At 46.0% G+C, this 18,007-nt stretch overlaps 1 long non-coding RNA gene across 4 annotated transcripts in view; it reads left to right on the forward strand.

Annotated features, from left to right (window-relative positions):
- The window catches only part of LOC147367178 (uncharacterized), a 46,262-nt gene extending 32,941 nt beyond the window's left edge, over positions 1-13,321 (forward strand). For all 4 annotated transcript variants that reach the window (XR_015169902.1, XR_015169901.1, XR_015169900.1 and 1 more), the window contains 2 exons: positions 11,942-12,182; positions 12,794-13,321. This is a non-coding gene — a long non-coding RNA (uncharacterized LOC147367178). The remainder of the gene's footprint in view (positions 1-11,941; positions 12,183-12,793) is intronic.
- Positions 13,322-18,007: the final 4,686 nt, after the last annotated feature.

Here is an 18,007-nt window from a genome sequence, read left to right on the forward strand (position 1 = left end):
TTAGCTCTCAAGTCATACAAAAATAGGAACCTGGCAGGATCTGGCCCATAGACCTCAGTTTGCTGACTCCTGGTGTAGACAGTCTCTGGGCACCTCCATCAACAGGGGGCACTGGAAGGAAGTTGCATGTCCCCCTGATTCTGGGTCTTGGAGCTGGAACGGCTATCACCTGGTACGGCAGCCTTAGCCTTCGCCTGCCCTCACTATGTGAATCAGAGATTGGGCTGACTTCCGGTGACCCACGGGCTCGCAGCATGTCAAAATAGGAAGAACACAACACAGCTGTACCCACTACAGACCTGGGGAGCTGAGACCCCTTAAGCCTACCGACTGGCTCCAGGTCACACACCTTGGTGAGTCTGGGTCTCAGGGGACCAGGTATGCTGTCACCCGAGAGGCTTTCACCAAACCACCCAGCAGTGACCAGAGGAGGCTTATTCCTTTAGCCGCAATCCTCCAGGTGCTGGTTTCATCTTCACACACCCTTACGCACTTGGCTCTTGGCTGCACCCACCTCGCCTCACCCCAGATAGCACCAAGCAGCGGCGGTCTGGCAGTGACCTTCCCCTGTCACCTGCGATGCCTGGTCTCTGCCACATGCTGTGGGCCTCTCGTACCAGGCCCCTCCCAGCCCTGTGAGCCCAGCCCATACAGCCAGGAAGGCACCTTTGTAGAAAGGTCTGTTTCAGAGGCCCAGGTGGCCCCAGACCGGTCTTCTCCATCTGCAGGAGATAATGGACGTGCATCTTTAAAAAGGAATACATACATATATAATGATTTAGTTTAAGAAACTGAACAAATATTCAGTTTCTTAAACTGTTAATACGTAATTAACTGATAATAAAATTAATTGGGTAAAACAGCCTAAAAATAATGGACTACTCATTACCTGAGGGAATATAACTGCATTGAAAGAAGTCTGACTGTTCCAGAGACCAAAAAAGTCCCCAAAAGCAGTGAAAGGAAAAGGCTTTGTCCAGACACTGGATAAGGGTTCCGGTGTGTGGCTCCCTGATGCCCCTCCTGGAAGGGGTGGAGGTAAAGACCGCCTCTTACAACTCAGCAACTTGACAGTGGATTTAAAGAGCATCCCAATGCCCACCCCAGCCTTGACAGCACCCTTTCATCACCACCAATTCCAAGAAGGAGAAGAAAAAAACAAACCACTATTCACATCCTTTTGTTAGATTATAAAAGAGAAAACTTGCAGAGACCTTAGGAACTCATCCCTTCCACGGTCAGTGTCAGTCCCCAGACTGGACACTGGCAGGGAGGCTGCCTGGCTGTGTCTCCAGTCTGGGGTGTTAGGGAAAGAAGATGCAAATGCAAAATTCCCATGACAGCTGCAGACAGAGGTGAGGTGCAATCAGAGGAGGGGAAGGTGCCGGGATCCAGTTAGAAGGGCTGGGTGGGCTTCGACAGCACAGGAGAGAGAGGAACAGGAGCAACAGCCCCAGGCAGGGCAGCACAGGGATCCATTGGAAACAGCTGGGATTTGGGCTGAAACAGGACCCAGGAATGGCTAGGATATAAGGTCACAGTTGTGCGAGGGAAGCTCTGGCTCTGACCACCTCGCCTGGGACAGCCTGGCAAGCTCTGGGTCCCACCGTAGACCCTGGCTTTTATTATTCATCTCTTTTGTGAACTCAGGTGGGGAAAGGTCTGCTGAGAGTCATGCCAGAATTCACAAGAGAAAGACTCTGTAATTTCTTTTAGCTCTGTGACTCTGGACAAAGTATTCAGTATTAATGCAGTTGACCATGACGTCTTCTGTGTGAGCAACTGACAGACCAAATTACCTTTCCTTATCTCCTGGGGAGAAAAAAAGGACCATTTATTTGACATATTTCATAATCATTTCACCTGCTTGCCCCCTACGAAGAGCACGGGTGACCCGGCTCCCTCCCTCCCTCACGAAGCAGGAAGCATATCCTCTAATAAAGCCCAGTTTCTAAAGAATGCTTTTAATCTTGGAATAACTGAGCGGGATTTTCAATTGTATTTTTAATTCTCTATCTACTTTTAAAAGCCCAGGTTTCCATCCTCTCCAATTCTCAGCTCATCATGGGCTCCCATCTCCTGCCTGGCCTCTGCCTTGTGGAGAAGGCAGTGGGCAAAGTCTGCTGAGGATTGGGGGTGAGGGCTGTGTGCCACCCACCTGGCACTGTTCTCTAGGTGGGGCCTTGCACATCCCCAGGCTGGGCCACTACAGAGCCCCAAAACATTTGTTTAAATTTTAGTAAAAGATACATAACATAAAATTTACCACCTTAACCATTTTTAACTGTGGTTCAGTGGCATGAAGCACATTCACCATTCATGTTGTCATACAACCGTCACCACCATCCATCTCCAGAACTCTTTTCATCTTGCAAAACTGAAACTGTTCAGTTAAACAATAACTCCCCACTGCCCCCTCTCCTGGAGAATCCCAGGGACGGGGGAGCCTGGTGGGCTGCCATCTATGGGGTCGCACAGTCGGACATGACTGAAGCGACTTAGCAGCAGCAGCAGCAGCCCCCTCTTCCCAGACCCTGGCAACCTCCACTCTGCTTTCTTTCTCTATGAATCTGACTACTCCAGGTTCTTCATGTAAATGGAAGCATACAGTATTTGCCTTTTTGTGACTGGCTTATTTCACTTGAAATAATGTCCTCAAGGGTCATCCATGTTATATTAATAGTATCTGTCAGGATTTCCTTTCCTTTTAAGTTAAATAATATTCTATTGTACATATTAATATATACCAGATTTTGTTTATCCATCCACCCCCTGAGGGATATTTTTAATTAATTTATTAATTAATTTATTTTTGGCTGTGCCAGATCTTCATTGCGGCACATGGGGTTTCTCTAGTTGCGGCAAGCGGGGGCTACTCTCCAGTTGTGGTGTGTGGTCTTCTCGTTGTGATGGCTTCTCTTGTGGCAGAGCACAGTTGTCCTGTGGCATGTGGAATCTTCCCAGACCAGGGATCAAACCCGCGTCTCCTGCATTGGCAGGCGGATTCTTTACCACTGGACCACCAGGGAAGTCTGACTGAGGGATGTTTGGGTTGCTTCCATATTTTGGCTATTGTGAATACTGCTTATGAACAGAAATATCTCAAGTATCTGCTTTAACTCTTTTGGGTATATGTTCAAGAAGTAGGATTGCTGGGTCAGATAGTGATTCTATTTTTAATTTTTTGAGCAGGAGCAACTTTTATTTATCCCCGTTCTGGCCTTCTTCCACTCCTCAGGCTGGAGGCCAAGCCAGGCAACCCATGAGAGTGTGAGAAAGCAGTCTAGGGCTTCTCCAGAGGAGGGGACTTTGCACAGAATCTAGCAGGTGGCCTCTCAGGGCTTCCTCTCGGGATTTCAAGTCAATGTTTCTTAGGATTTCCAAGACCCTCACTCTAGAGTCTGCCCTTGGGAGCTGGCAGGGGACACATTCACATATCAAATAGGATAATAAGCACCTGGGATCAAGGAGGTATGATCTCCCAGGTATGATCATTATCCCATTTTACAGATGAGAGTACTGATGCTCAGAGAGGTTAAATGGGGGTAAGGGGTCCCAAGGTCCCAGCTAGGAAGTGGTAAGGCTCAGACTCCAGCCCAGCTCTGTCTGCATTCTACTACCTTGTGCTGCCTCTACTGGCATTTAAATGCAGTGTGGAGAGGTGCAAACCACCTGCTACAGAAAGAGTGTACACGGTCAGAGAGAGGAAACCAGTTCTTTTTTTATTGTTGGCTGCTTGAGTCTTTGTTGCTGTGCGTGGGCTTTCTCTAGTTACAGCAAGCAGAGGCTACTCTAGTTTCGTTGTGGCCTCTTTTGTAGCACAGCATGGGCTCCAGGGCATGCAGGCTTAATAGCTATGGCACACAGGCTTCAGTAACTGTGCTGGGAATGGGTTTAGTTGCCCTGAGGCATGTGGAATTTTCCCAGACCAGGGATCAAACCTGTGTCCCCTGCATTGGCAGGCAGATTCCTAACCACTGAACCACCAGGGAAGTCTAGGGCAAAACTGATTCTGACTTAGGAAGCTGGAAGTTTCCTTGGAGGAGCTGCATTTTAGCAGGACTTTGAAAAACAGGTAGATGGTGGAAGCAACTGGGTAAAAAACCCCTTGAGTGGTTCTGTCTGGTGAAAGGTAATAGATCTTAAATGCAGAAGACAGAGACTGACCTAAGAAAATATTGGTGTGGTTTATGTCAGAGGATGTTTTGCCTGTGTTCACTACTAAGAATTTTACAGTGTCAAGAACATGAAAGAATCAAGAATCTTAAATAAGTATTACTAGGGTAAAGAAGCCAATCTGAAAAGTCTATATACTATATGATCCCAACTATAAGACATTCTAGGAAAGGCAGAGCTATGGTGACAGTAAAAAGATCAGTGGTTTTCAGTGGTTGGTGGGAGGGAGTGACAGAAAGACAAGTAGGTGGGACACTGAGCATTTTTAGGATGTATGTTATTATAATGATGGATAAATATCATTGTATATTTGTCCAAACCCATGTAATGTATAATACTTAGATGAACCCTAAGGTTAACTATAGACTTTGGGTGATAAGAATATGTTAATATAGGTTCATACTTGGTTAAAACTGTACCATACTAGAGTGGAGATGTTGCTAATGGATGTGTAGGGCCAGGGGGTATGTGGGAAATCTCTATACCTTCCTCCCAATTTTGTTGTAAATCTAAAACTGCTTTTAAAAAATAATTTTAAAAAGTTATTTTGAAAAAGAAAAAAAAAGTAAAGCATATTCAAGTTCTACTCTTGCTATAGGCAGTTCTCAGGATGAATCTTGTCAAAGTTTCACATAATAATTAACTCCTATGCTATTTAACTTTTTCCAGAGTTTAAGAATGTTTAAAATTTTCCAATTAATTTTATATACTTAGAGTAACTCCAATACCAAGACCTGATATATTTTTTTAAAAGCATCAGATAAAGTACATTTATCTAAAATCAGGAGCCAACATCATACTCAGTGATAAAACACTCAACTCTAATCTAGAGGGATTCACATTTGAGTCAGAAATAAGACAAGATTATCAGTTGGGTATCAGCAGTGTTAGCAGCTATAACAAACAAAACCCCAAATCTCAAGAGCTTAACACAGTAACAGTTTATTTCTTATTCACACAAATAACAATGAGGACCCCTGGTCAGCAAGCATCTCCCATTAGGCTTTTCATGGACCTAAACTCCTCTGCCTCTGGTTCTACTATCACTGAGAACCACTGCTAGATCTTCCAGCAGCAGAGAGAGAGAGAGGAGAGGGTGGTATGGAAGGTTTTACAGGCCAAGCAGGAAAGCCCCTGTGTCATTTCCACCCACCATCTGCAGGCTAGAACTCTGGAGAAAAGGAGACAGGTGGTAATGCAGCATTCCCTTAAGTCTGCTCCACTTCTAGGTCACTTTCTGCACATTTTGATGTGGGGCAGGCAGGCAATGACTGCCACCTGAGCACTGGTGATTATAAACACATCCCAATTCCAGAGATTTAAAATGTGAAAACTTTGACTCGGTGAAATACCGCTGTAAAAACCCATAAACGAGCAAGGGTTTTCCAGGCATGATCCCAAGGCAAAAAGCATAAAAGACAGACTGAACTACATAAAAATTAAAAATCCCTCACATCAAAAAAAGAAAATTAAGGACTTCCATGGCAGTGCAGTGGTTAAGACTCCATGCTTCCAATGCAAGGGGCTCTGGTTCAGTATCCTGGGGTCGGGGGAACTAAGATCTCACGTGAAAGTCAGTGTGTTAGTCACTTAGTCGTGCCTGACTCTTTGTAACCCCCTGCTATGGAATTCTCCAGGCTAGAATACTGGAGTGGGTTGCCATGCCAGTCTTCAGGGTATCTTCCCTACCCAGGGGTTGAACCTGAATCTACTTCATTTCAGGTAGACTCTTTACTGTCTGAGCCCCCTGTGGCCAAAAAAAAAAAAAAAAATTATAAGCAGAAGGACCCATGGTGGGTAGAAATATTTGTAACGTGTGATAGATCAAGAATTAGTAGGCTTACTATTTTAAAAACCCTTATAAACCAATGGTGAAAAACATGAAGACTCGAAGATAAAAATGGACAAAACTGTAACAGGAAATGAATCAAAAAATAACTAAAAATGGTTAAATATGTTAACTATGTAAAACTATTTGGAAGTCAAAGAAATGCAAATGAAAACCACAATAGGATATCTTTTTTTTTTTTTTTAATCAAACTGGCAGAGATCTGAAAATCGATAATGGTACTGGCAAGGACTAGAAATTAGAGACTGATTCACTTCTGGAAGAGCGTAAAATGGGTGCACTATGTAGCTCTGTGAGTAAGATCTTAAAAATATGCATACCTGTTAACCCAGCCGTCCCACTTTTGGAAATTTTAAAATTTAGTTTTTATTTTTATCAAAGTTAAACATGCATATAATTTTGAAAGTTGAAAAATTCTACATGGTTTCTTATGAAAATAGGCAATTCCCTGAAGCCCCTTTCCCTCAACCCCTTACCCTATCACCACCCTACCCCTCTTTCTCAGTTGTAGAGATACAGATTTCAATCTTTCTGATATTTACCATATTTTCCACAAAGAACATGCTTATATGGCTACTTCTTGAATTTTCAGGTTTGGGCATTATCTAATGATTTCTCATCAAGAAGAGAAGATTTAACTTTCTCATCAACCCCTGCCGCTAAATACAACGGCTACAAAACACATACCTATCCTCAGCCACCCGCACACCCACATATACCTCCCGGTCATCAGCCTCCCAGTATAGTTGTCACTCTGATTAGACCAATATTCATTATTCCTTATTCCTACTGTAATGTGTGTGTGCTCAATCTCTCAGTCATGTCCAACTCTTTGCCACCCCGTGGACTGTAGCCCATCCAGCTCCTCTGTCCATGGAATTTTCTAAGCAAGAATATTGGAGCAGCTTGCCATTTCCTACTCCACGGGATCTTCCCGACTCAGAGATCGAACCCGCCTCTCTTGGACCTCCTGTATTAGCAGGCAGGTTCTTTACCACTGCACCACCCGAGAAGCCCTTTCTGGCTGTAAATCTGTTGTCAAATGAGCTGCGTAAAAATGTTGTTATTTTCTTTTTCTGCATAGCATTTTGTTTTCCCTGGAGTAATAACTGACTTGTTTTAATCATTGGCTCAGCTTGCTCATTTTTATCATCAATTTAACCACAAACTCTCTTTCAGAATTTTGAACTTGTTACTCCATTGTGTTCTGGCTTCCCCTGATGCAGTTTTTTAAAAATCCATTGCCATTCTGAGTCGTAGTCCTCTGTATATACCTTCTTTTTCTCTGATCTTTTCTCTGTCCACATCACCCCATATTAACCCCAATCCTGAGATAATTGATGAGCCTGGTTTGAGACCTCTTCATGGTTCTGTGGTATAAATCAGGCTTCTTTTGATGAAGATGCTTCTTCATCTCTGGGATACGGCTTTCTTGGACCTGTTTAAGTCCATCTACTTGCCAACTACCAAAATGCTGTTGCTGATGACTCCTCTATTATCCTCCTCTTTGTGGGTTTGTTCTGTTTTAGTCAATTTGCTATATTAATAGTTTGGAGAGAAAGCAATATTGTACCCAGGTTAGGTATGGAGGGAGTCCTTCTTCCCGGTGGAGAGTCTTGATTAGGCTCCTCCCCAGCCCCGCCCTGGGACCTGGCTCTCCACATCTGACTCCCTCCTCCCGAAGTCCTCTCAAAACAGCTGTTGCTTAGCTCAGTTCAGCTGGCGGGCAAATACCCTCAGGGCAAATTAATGACCTTAGTGTCAAATATAAGGAGTTTGAAAAAATTACAGTAAACCCCAAAACAACATAAGGAAAGAGATTTTAAAAAAACAAAATGGAAATCAATGAAACAGAATTTAAAAAATGGAAGGTAAAGACCAATGAAACTAAGAGTTGATTCTTTGAAAAGACAAAAATCTCTGGGAAGATTGATCAAAGAAAAAAAAAGAAAATATACAAATAAATGATATTATATATGAAAAGAGTAACATAACTATAGTTAAAACAGGCTTAAAAGATAATAAGATAAAGATAGACAAATATTTGGAGATTTTATCTTTTCATGTGGCTGTATTTGCAATAAAAGATAACTGAGAAAAAATGCAGTAAGAGAATGCTATCAACAACTTTATGTCAACAAATTTGAAGTCTTAGTAGAAATAAATTCCTACCAAAACTGAAAAAAAAAATAGATATTATGAATAGCCTTTAAACAATTAGAGAATTTGAAGGAATAATTGAAAAATATTCCCATAAAGAAAATTCAAGGCCCAGATGGTCTTATAGGTGAATTATACAAACATTTCAAAAATAGACAATCCCAATCTTACATGAATTCTTCTAGGGAATATAAAAATAATGAATATTCCCAAATTAATTTTTTGAGGCCGGTGTAATCGTAATACAAAAAGTAAACAAGTATAGCATAAAAAAAGCAAATTACAGATCTATTTCACTCATACATTTAGATATAATAATCCTAAGTAACATTATCAAAATGTATATAAAAAAGATAATGTAAAATAACCAAGTTGAGTTTGTTCCAAGAATACAAAGGTAGCTTAATATTAGAAAATCTATAAAGGTAATTTACTACATTAATAGATTAAAGAAGGAAAAGCATATTATCTAAGTAGACACAGAAGAAGGTATTTGATACAAGTATATACTGACCAATGATAAACTTTTAAGCAAATTGGAAATAAAAGGGAAGTTCCTTAAACTGATAAAGGATATCTAGAAAAACATCCAAAAGAAATATTACTTGTGTAAAAAATAGAAACATTTCGTTTAAAATCAGGAAAAGATAAGAATGCCCACTCTAACATTTTTGTTCAGCCTTGTACTTACAAATTTGTCTTTCTTAAATAATTACATTTAGTAGAAGTTTATAAATAAATTAATAAAGAAGAAAATAAATGAATGGCATACGTTTGAAAAGACAGAGAAACTGTCAGTATTTGCAGATGATATGATTATTTAGAAAACCCAAAGAAGTCTACAGACCAATTATTAGTTGTAAGATTACTGGGCATAAAATCAACAGACAAAAGTCAATGAAATTCCTAGTCATTAAAGAAGAAAACACAGATAATGAATAAATTTATGAAAATATGTTATCTGGGAAATTCAGTTTAAACAAAGATGGTATTTTATACTTGTCAGATTGGCAGGTGTTTTTTTAAACTCTGATACCATCAAGTGTTGGAGAAGAGGTAGAGTAACTGGACCCCTCATACGCTGCTTGTGGAAGTCACTGGTACCATCTAAGTTAAGTCAAAGATGCCCTAGGCTCAGCAAATTTATACTAGGATATATGCCCCCCACCAAATCTCTTCTGAGTGTATCCAAAGAGACATTTATAAGAATGCTTATGGTAGTACTGTTTATAATGACAAAAAAACAAACTTAAATGTTCATTGCCAAGAAAAAGAATAAAGATGGTGCATTCATAAAAAAGAAGAAAATAATATGGAGTAAATAAACAGGAAATAGAATGATATGATCCTACTTAAAATTGCAGCATTCCACCCCCCTGCCACCCACCCATCTGACTTTATTTTTCTCCTTTGCAACTCTCACATTCTAACATATAATTTATCTATAATTCGTACATTTTGCTTATTGTTTGGCTCACCCCATGGGAATGTACACAAGAGTAGAGATCTTGTCTGTTTTGTTCACTCATGTTCCCAACGATTTGAAAGCGTACCTCATATACAGTAAGCACCCAATAAATATTTGCTGAGTGAATTTGCTGAATGAATGCAAGACAGCATGAAGCCACATATTGAAAGTTTAAAGGCGTGCAAAACAATACTACTTAACACTACAGATCAACACCCCTTTGTGGTTTGGGTTACCTGTGTGACAGAGATAGAGGGCAGTATGAGGATCAGGGCACCCAGGAGCCTCCAAGTGTCCCCCTAAGGTTGTATTTCCTAAGGTGGCCATGGAGGGGGAGCATTTGTTATGTTATTACCAGCAATGTTTGCATGATGGAAAAATTTCGCATTACAACTTGTTTTAAATAATAGGAACAATTGCACCTGCAGTATGTATAAAGTTTCTAAGGGTTTTTCCACATGATCTCATGGGTCAAATGTGCCTATAAGACCAGCTCAGAGCAAGATGGGGCGTGGCACTGGGGTTCTTCCAAACTGCCCAAGAGGGGAAATCCCAGCCCGAGGAGGAAGAAACAGTTGCCTGGGGACACCCCTCCTGGATGAAACGGGAGGGAACTGGGGTTTGACTGACGCTGTCCTCACTTGGGAGCTGGGGGCTTGCTGCTGGGCCCCCAGGCAGGGGCGCGCTCCTCTGAGGCAGTGCTGGGTTCTGTGTCCGGAGCTGCCCCAGGTCAGAATCTGAGTCCCTGTGGTCTCTCTTTCCTCGCCTGGATTATGAGAGAATAACTAATGACCTGTTCTGTCTACCTCAGAGGGCTGTTGGGAGGACCAGACAGCAAGGAAGGAAAATTGTCCTGACAGTATCAGAGACCAGAGTCCCAAGGCAGCTTTGCATTTTCTCCTTCGATATGAAACACTTGAATGTAAACATCATCTATGTTGTTAAACAATCTTCTTCTTTTCAACTTTCTGGCCACACAGAGAGGCATGGGGGATCTTAGTTCCCTAACCAGGGATCAAACCTGTGCCCCTTGCAGTGGAAGCGCAGAGTCTTAACCACTGGACCACCAGGGAAGTCCCACATGATCTTCAAAATGATAACTTTTATTGGTCAAAGAACCATCCAGGGCCCCAGCATAATTTACAGAATCACTCCCCTCTTGTTGTAGATTGTTTACCATTTTCCTCAACTGTAAGCAGCACTACAATTAACATCTTCGTGTGCTTGCATTTTGCTTTGCTCTTTTGGAATTACTTCACTAGGATAAATTTCAGAGTCAGTAAGTGGTCAGCCTATGTAAATGGCTCTTATGTTGAGCTCCAGGGCTCAAGAATGGCTTGCATTTTTTATGGGTTCTATCAAAGTGCTACTTCCAAATGGTTGGCCCTTGTGGTATGTAGGACCACTGCACCTTACTCCAGGAGGGGTCTAGTCCTGCTGGGGCGTAATTCAAAATTCACCGAATTCAAGACTAATCCTGACAAAAGGTGAGAGAAGATGTTTATATTTGTTTACCTATTTTAAAAAATGCCCTACGTGGCAATATTGTAAATCCAGTTGGCAGCTCACTTAACTGCACAGCTTCGAAGTTGCTTGTTTCTTGACATACATTTTAAAAGGTGGGAGAATTCAGACAAAATGAGACTTTATTAATATGTAACATTCATAAAATACTTACCTTGCAGATTTAAGATACTCACAAGACACTGCCACGCTGTGCTCGTTTTGTCACACCATTTCCACCACGGGGCACTAGTATTTTAATTGTTATTCTTTCCCCTAAAGAAATGGGTCTTCTAACTACTACCAAGTTTGCAGCTGCAAGCCTGTAAGAGCCACCCGTAAGGCAGGGAAGGAGGAGACAACGCAGCATAGGCGTTGGAACCAGCTGATAACTATATGCTCCGATTACTAAGAATTTACTTTCTGCTGGGCACTGTGCCAGGCTCTTGCCTGTGTTACCTCATTTAATCTTTGATACTATTAAATAGGTACAGTGTTCCCCCTTTACAAAAGAGGAAACCGAGGTCTGGGTCCTAGGGATATGGCCATTACAGACATAGCAGGTAGACTCAGACAGCAAGATAGAACTGATGTCAAGGGTCATTGCTCCCAATTCTGTCCCTAATTTTTGGCTCATTGCTCAACTCTTCTGGGCCTTGTCTTTGCCACCAGGGTGAGGCTAAGGACCAGGGATAGGCACTGGGCATGGTACAACCTCTTTATATGCCCCTGCCCGCTATGGGGCCCTGGAAAAGAGAATCACTGTCTTTTCTTTACCTGCACAGAACACCAGGAGAGTCTCCATCTCAATGCTCAGCTGAGCAAGGATGGGCCACACAGACCAGACCAGCAGTGGGTTGGCGCATGCTGTGTTTACAGCATCTTCATCACTCGCTCAGGAGCCCCAGAACTCAGGCTTGTCATTCCCCAAACACTTTTTGAGCACCATGCTGAAGGTCGTGGAGCTGGCCTTGGGGCCAGGGAGCCCGGCTACACTCCACCTTGTGACACAGCTGTGGGACTTGGGTAAGTCATGTCTGTGGCCTCTAACCGCAGTTTCCTCCTCTGTAAAATGGGGATGAGAATGTCTGCCTCAGAGGGTTGTTGTGAGGCCTGAGTGAGGAGAAGGTGTGACTTTGGCCTCATGAGAGGCCCTGTAAAGCGTGAACTGAAGCGGGCCCTCCAGGTGTTCTCTGGATATGACTCAGGTGCCCGCCAGGGACCTCAGCCTGACACCAACACCCCAAAGAGACCACAAGAGAGAAAGTGTCAGGCCAGGAGGAGGTAGGACAAACTTTCCCTGAGGGTTGGGAAGGGTTCTCAGAGGGCTCCCTGGAAGAGGTGGTGTTTGCACCAAAGGAAAAATCAGTCCTACTGAGTGATCAGAGCTGCCCCCTGTAGCCAGGACTTCCATTTAGAACCTAGACGGAAGACTGCCTGTAGGAGGTAAGCTCAGACTGATTCCACCCACCCAGAGAGGACAGCCCCCCAACATTTCAGGATCTCTGCCACCCGCTGTGTCACAATGCAGTTCATTCATCCATTTGGTTAGTATTTATTGAGTATCATGTGCCAGGCACTGCGGTCCGTACTGGAGATATGTCAGTGAGCAAAACAAATCCCTTGCTCCTTTTCAGGAAATTGGTGCTGAAGGTGAAGAGGAAGCCCCTGCCCCTCCCAAAGCCAAAGGCAAAGGAAAGCCCTTGAAGACTGAGAAAGCGATGTTGAAAGGTGTCCACAGCCACAGGAAGAAGATCCGGAAGTCACCCACCTTCCGCTGGCCCAAAACACTGTGGCTCAGGAGGCAGCCCAAATATTCTCAGAGGAGCCGCCAGGAGAAACAAGCTTGACCACACTGCCATCACCAAGTTTCCCCCGACCACAGGGTCAGCCATGAAGAAAACAGACAACAGCACACTGTGTTCACCGTGGAGGTCAAGGCCAATAAGCATCAGATTAAACAGGCTGGGAAGAAGCTCTGTGATACTGACGTGGCCGAGGCCAACACCCCGATCAGGCCTGATGGAGAGAAGAAGGCGAATGTTCTACTGGCTCCTGACTGATGCTTCGGACATTGCCAACAGAATTGGGATCATCTAAACTGAGTCCAGCTGGCTAATTCTAAATACAAAATCTTTATTATTAAAACAAATCCCTTGCTCTTAGAGCTGACATTCTGATGAAGAATAGAGGGAAGCTAGACAATAAGGAAAAAAATAAGGCTATTTCGGGTTGGTGGTGAGTGGTAAAGAGTGAGGAGAATAGAGAATGAATGGGGCATGGGTGTGATCAGGGAAGCTGCAAAGAGACAATTTTTGAATAAGATCAGTAGGAAGAACATTCCATGCAGGGGAAACAGCCTGCAGGAGTGCTGGCAGGCAGAGTGTGCATCATCAAGGGATTCCAGGGAGGCAGGAGAAGGGAGAGAATGAGGATGGAGGGCATCGTGTGGCCCTTAATGGGACTGACAGTATTCCTGAGTTCCCCGCAAGGGTAGCAGGGAGCCCTTGGAGAGCTTCTGAGGAGCCATGGCTTGGCCCTGGTTGCCTGTGAGCAGAGACTGGAGCAGGGTGAGGTGGAAATAGGGAGATGGCCAGGGGACCACTGCAGAGGTGACCATGGCTTAGGTGGGGTGGAGGCAGCAGAGGAAGAGAAGAAGGCGGATTCTGGCTGTGCTTAAAGGTGGAGCCAAGAGGAACTTTTGATGAACTAGAGTCTATCCCCTCTCCCCCAAAGCCCTCCTGGGGCTGCAGGACTGAAAGGCTCCCTGAGACCTCGCCAAAAACCACCTGGAAGCCTCCTCCTTCCAAAAGTTATTGGGGAAATTAGACCTTAAATGCTTCATTTTCATGCTTTTTCCCAGAAAAAAACCAAATGTAATCACTGTAAGAAAAGCTCCACCCCCAAGGTGCTGCTCCCTCCATTGGAGGCAGGGATTAGATGAGATTTGCAGGACTGTGTTGACTCCCAATTTAGATGCTTTCCATAAATTAATTACTGAGGCAAAGTCGAGAAGGGAGGCCTGGGGAGCGGGTCCCGGGGCAGCTCTTCCTTCTTCCTGGAGAGCCAGGCTGCTGCCAGCGCTGCCCTGGCCTGTGGGCTCCAGGAAGATGCTGAAACTCCCGATCTCTGCCTGAAGTTTGCTGCTGTCAGTCCCTGCAGGCTATGCATCGTTCTCACGGGAAGATTCCTGGGAGAACACTGGGCTTTGGGCTTTCTCCTAAGGGCAGTGGGAAGCCAGGGAAGGTGGCAGGCAGGGAGGAGACAGGACCAGATTTGCTTTTTAGAGGGAACCTCTGGCAACTCCCGGAGAAGGCAATGGTACCCTACTCCAGTACTCTTGCCTGGAAAATCCCATGGATGGAGGAGCCTGGTAGGCTGCAGTCCATAGGGTCGCAAAGAGTCGGACACGACTGAGTGACTTCACTTTCACTTTTCACTTTTCTGCATTGGAGAAGGAAATGGCAGCCCACTCCAGTGTTTTTGCCTGGAGAATCCCAGGGACGTGGAGGGGGGGCGGGGTGGGCCTCATGGTCTGCTGTCTCTGGGGTCGCACAGAATTGGACATGACTGAAGCAACTTAGCAGCAGCAGCAGCAGCTGGCAACTCCAGGAGACTGGCTTGAGGGGGATGGAGAGAAGGGAAGTGGGGTCATGTAAAGAGATGGGAGTTCCCACTAATAACACACCGCCCTCCCTGGGCTGCCCCTCATCAACATTTCTCTGCCCTCTGGGCCCAGGCCTGATGTCCACCTCACCTGGGGCCTGGAGCTCTTGTTGGCAGAGCCTCTTGGGGCCTAGATCAAGGCCAGTGACTCATTTCTGAACATTTTTGGCTGAATAAGACAGTTCTACCTCTCCCCTAAGCTATTTGTCCCTCCTCGTCACAGTTCAGGGTTTTGGCCACAAACAGTGGCAAATGAGAGAGGGATTTCCGGAGGTGGTTCATGGGACTTCTGCTGAAATAGCTGAGTGTACTTCACCTGCAGCCGGCAGGGAGATGCGCCGTCCCTCCAGCTCCACACTCTTTCTTGTGCTTTAGTCGCTTAGTCGTGTTTGACTCTTTGCAACCCCGTGGACTGTAGCCCACCAGGCTCCTCTGTCCATGGGCTTCTCCAGGCAAGAATACTGGAGTGGGTAGCCATTCCCTTCCCCAGGGATTCGTCCCAACCCAGGGACGGAACCCAGGTCTCCCACATTGCAGGTAGATTCTTTACTGTCTGAGCCACCAGGGATATATTAAACACTCTTCCTTGGCTTGTCCTAACCATGGCCACCCTGGCCTTCCGGCAGTATGCCTGAGCTCCTCTCTGGCATCCCCCTCAAGCCCTTTTCCTCAGCAGGAGGAACACCTGGGCAAGGACAGGGTAGGATCCAAGCTTTTTGTGAGACCTCAAGACCCAGCTGGGGGGACACTCAATAAACATCTTCTCAGTGAGGGAACCCCTGCAAGGGTGGACACCACCCCCATTTTTCAAATGGGAATACTGAGGGTCAGTAGGTGACAGTGACCTGCCTGGGCCAGAACCTACACATCCTGTTCCACATCACAGGGCAAGGCCACACCTCCTCCTCCAGGAAGCTGTACTCAGGTCTCCTTGGATGGTGCAAACTGATGGTTGCAGGGAACATGGAAGCCCAGCTCCCTTGCCTGGGCTTTTGAGAACCCTGACATGTAACTTACACTCCAGGGCCCGCTGGGATCAGACTGAAGTTACCTTCTGCTGGGGGAGACCAGAAATGGCACCACGTATGATGGACAGGGAAGCCTGGCATGCTGCAATCCATGGGGTCACAAAGAGTCTGACGCGACTGAGTGACTGAATTGAACTGAACTGGTCTTCTCCCTCCTCCCCACCTCCACCCCTCCTGGATCCCAGTCCTTTCCAGGCTCATTCTGGGAATACTTCCTGGATAAATCACTTGCATTGGAATCCTCAGCCAAGAGCTTGCTTCTGGGGAACCCCACGCTCAGCCCTGCCACACCCAAGTTTTGCTGCCGCCAACCGTGCAGCTGCCCTGGGCCTCCACGGCTCCATCTGTATAAAGGTGGTGCCCGGCTCCAGCCCTGTGTGAGCACTGCTGCTCTTCTGGTCCTGGATCCCTGCCTCCCAACCCTCCCCCACCCCTTGCCACAACTGAATTCAGTCATCAAGGAAAGAGGAGCCCTCCTCATGTAAGAATGAACAGTTCTCAGCTCACAGAACCAAGTATTCGGGCTGTTACAGCTCATTACTAAACCCCAGCCATGCCCTGAGAAAGATTACAGAAACGGCTCTGGTAGAAATCCCCAGCAGAAATAACCTGCTCCTGCCACAGGGAGCCCTGCAAATCTGTGGTCATTCCCCTGCTCATCTCCACCCAAGCACGTACAGGTGTTTGCAAGTCAGCGGGCTCGCAGCATCTGAGGGATGGTGCCCGCTTTTGGGTCCACGTGTAGGACTTTGCAGGCTTCCCTGGTGGTTCAGATGATAAAGAATCCACCTGCAATGCAGGAGACCCGGGTTCGATCCCTGGGTTGGAAAGATCCCCTGGAGAAGGGAATGGAAACCCACTCCAGTATTCTTGCCTGGAGAATGCTATAGACAGAGGAGCCTGGTGGGCTACGGTCCATGGGGTTGCAAAGAGTCAGACATGACTGAGTGACTCACACACACACACACAGGACTTGGTACAGCTGCTGGGGGGCTTCAAGCCAGATTGTCCAATGGAGGGAACCTGAGTCTGGGCAGCAAGAGGCCCAGGTTGGTCAGTGCTCTGCTTGGAGTCTGCTGGTGGCCCAAGCAGGTCACCGCCCCTACTGACCCTCAGTTTGAAAAATGGGGATGGTGTCCACCCTTGCAGGGGTTCCCTCACTCATGGGGAAGATGTTTATTGAGTGTCCCCGCTGGCTGGGTCCTGAAGTCTTACAAAAGGCTTGGATCCTACCCTGTCCTTGCCCTGGTGTTCCTCCTGGTTTGTGGGGACAATGGGCAGGGAAGGCGAATGATGCAGGTCAGAGGGAGAAGTGGAGTCTGTTGGGCAGAGTCAAGTTAGCACATGGAGAGGCTGGCTGGTGGCTTGGGTCAGAGGAGTTGTGGATGTTGTGGTCAAATGCTGTGGTGTCACTCTGTCTTGGGTTTGAGGGCAACTTATGACCTTGGGCGAGTCCTTCTGTCTCTCTGAGCCTCCGTTTTCTTGAGGAATCCTAACAGCGCCACTGCCAGGCCTGTGTGGTGGTGAAGTTTACCTTGTTTCAAATCTGACATAGAGCTGAGCTCAGTGTGGATGGAAGTGACTTCCCTATACCCCAGGCTGGGGTCCTCTGCTCCCCAGAAGAGCAGGCCGAGGGACTGAGAAAGGGGCAGGAGGATTCCTTTGCTGGGAGCAGAGCTACAGCAGGGCTGAAAGTCTAGGGGCGATCGAGGTTTGCTGAGAGAGCTGGGTCACCCCCATCCCTCCCTGTGCTCTGGTGAGTCCAGTCCCTGGAAAGCCTGTGGGGCAGGTCCTGCTAAGCTTCCCTCCCTTTCCCCCAGCCTGTAGCTCCACACACTCACCTCATCCCCCAGACACACCTCACTGGGAACTGAAACTCAAACACATTATCCAAGGGCCTGGGCTGGTCAAGAGGGCTGAAATGGGCCCTTTGCTTCCTCTCTACCGAGGGCTCAGGCCCATATGGCCATATCAGCTTCCAGCGATCAGATGCGAATCCATGCAGAGGCCAAGATGGAAGCCACACTAAGCCTAGCTTGGTGTGTATCATCAGGGGACTTCTTGTCCGTCTCTTGGCCTCAGTTTCCATATCTATATAATGGGCAAGTAAGAGATCTCTGAGATCCTTTCACCAGTCATTAGAGTCATTGTACCCTC

The sequence above is a fragment of the Bos grunniens genome, chromosome 8, assembly GCF_055505025.1.
Source record: "Bos grunniens cultivar Pamir isolate PY7600 chromosome 8, Bosgru_T2T1.0, whole genome shotgun sequence".
NCBI classification, from domain to species: domain Eukaryota; kingdom Metazoa; phylum Chordata; class Mammalia; order Artiodactyla; family Bovidae; genus Bos; species Bos grunniens.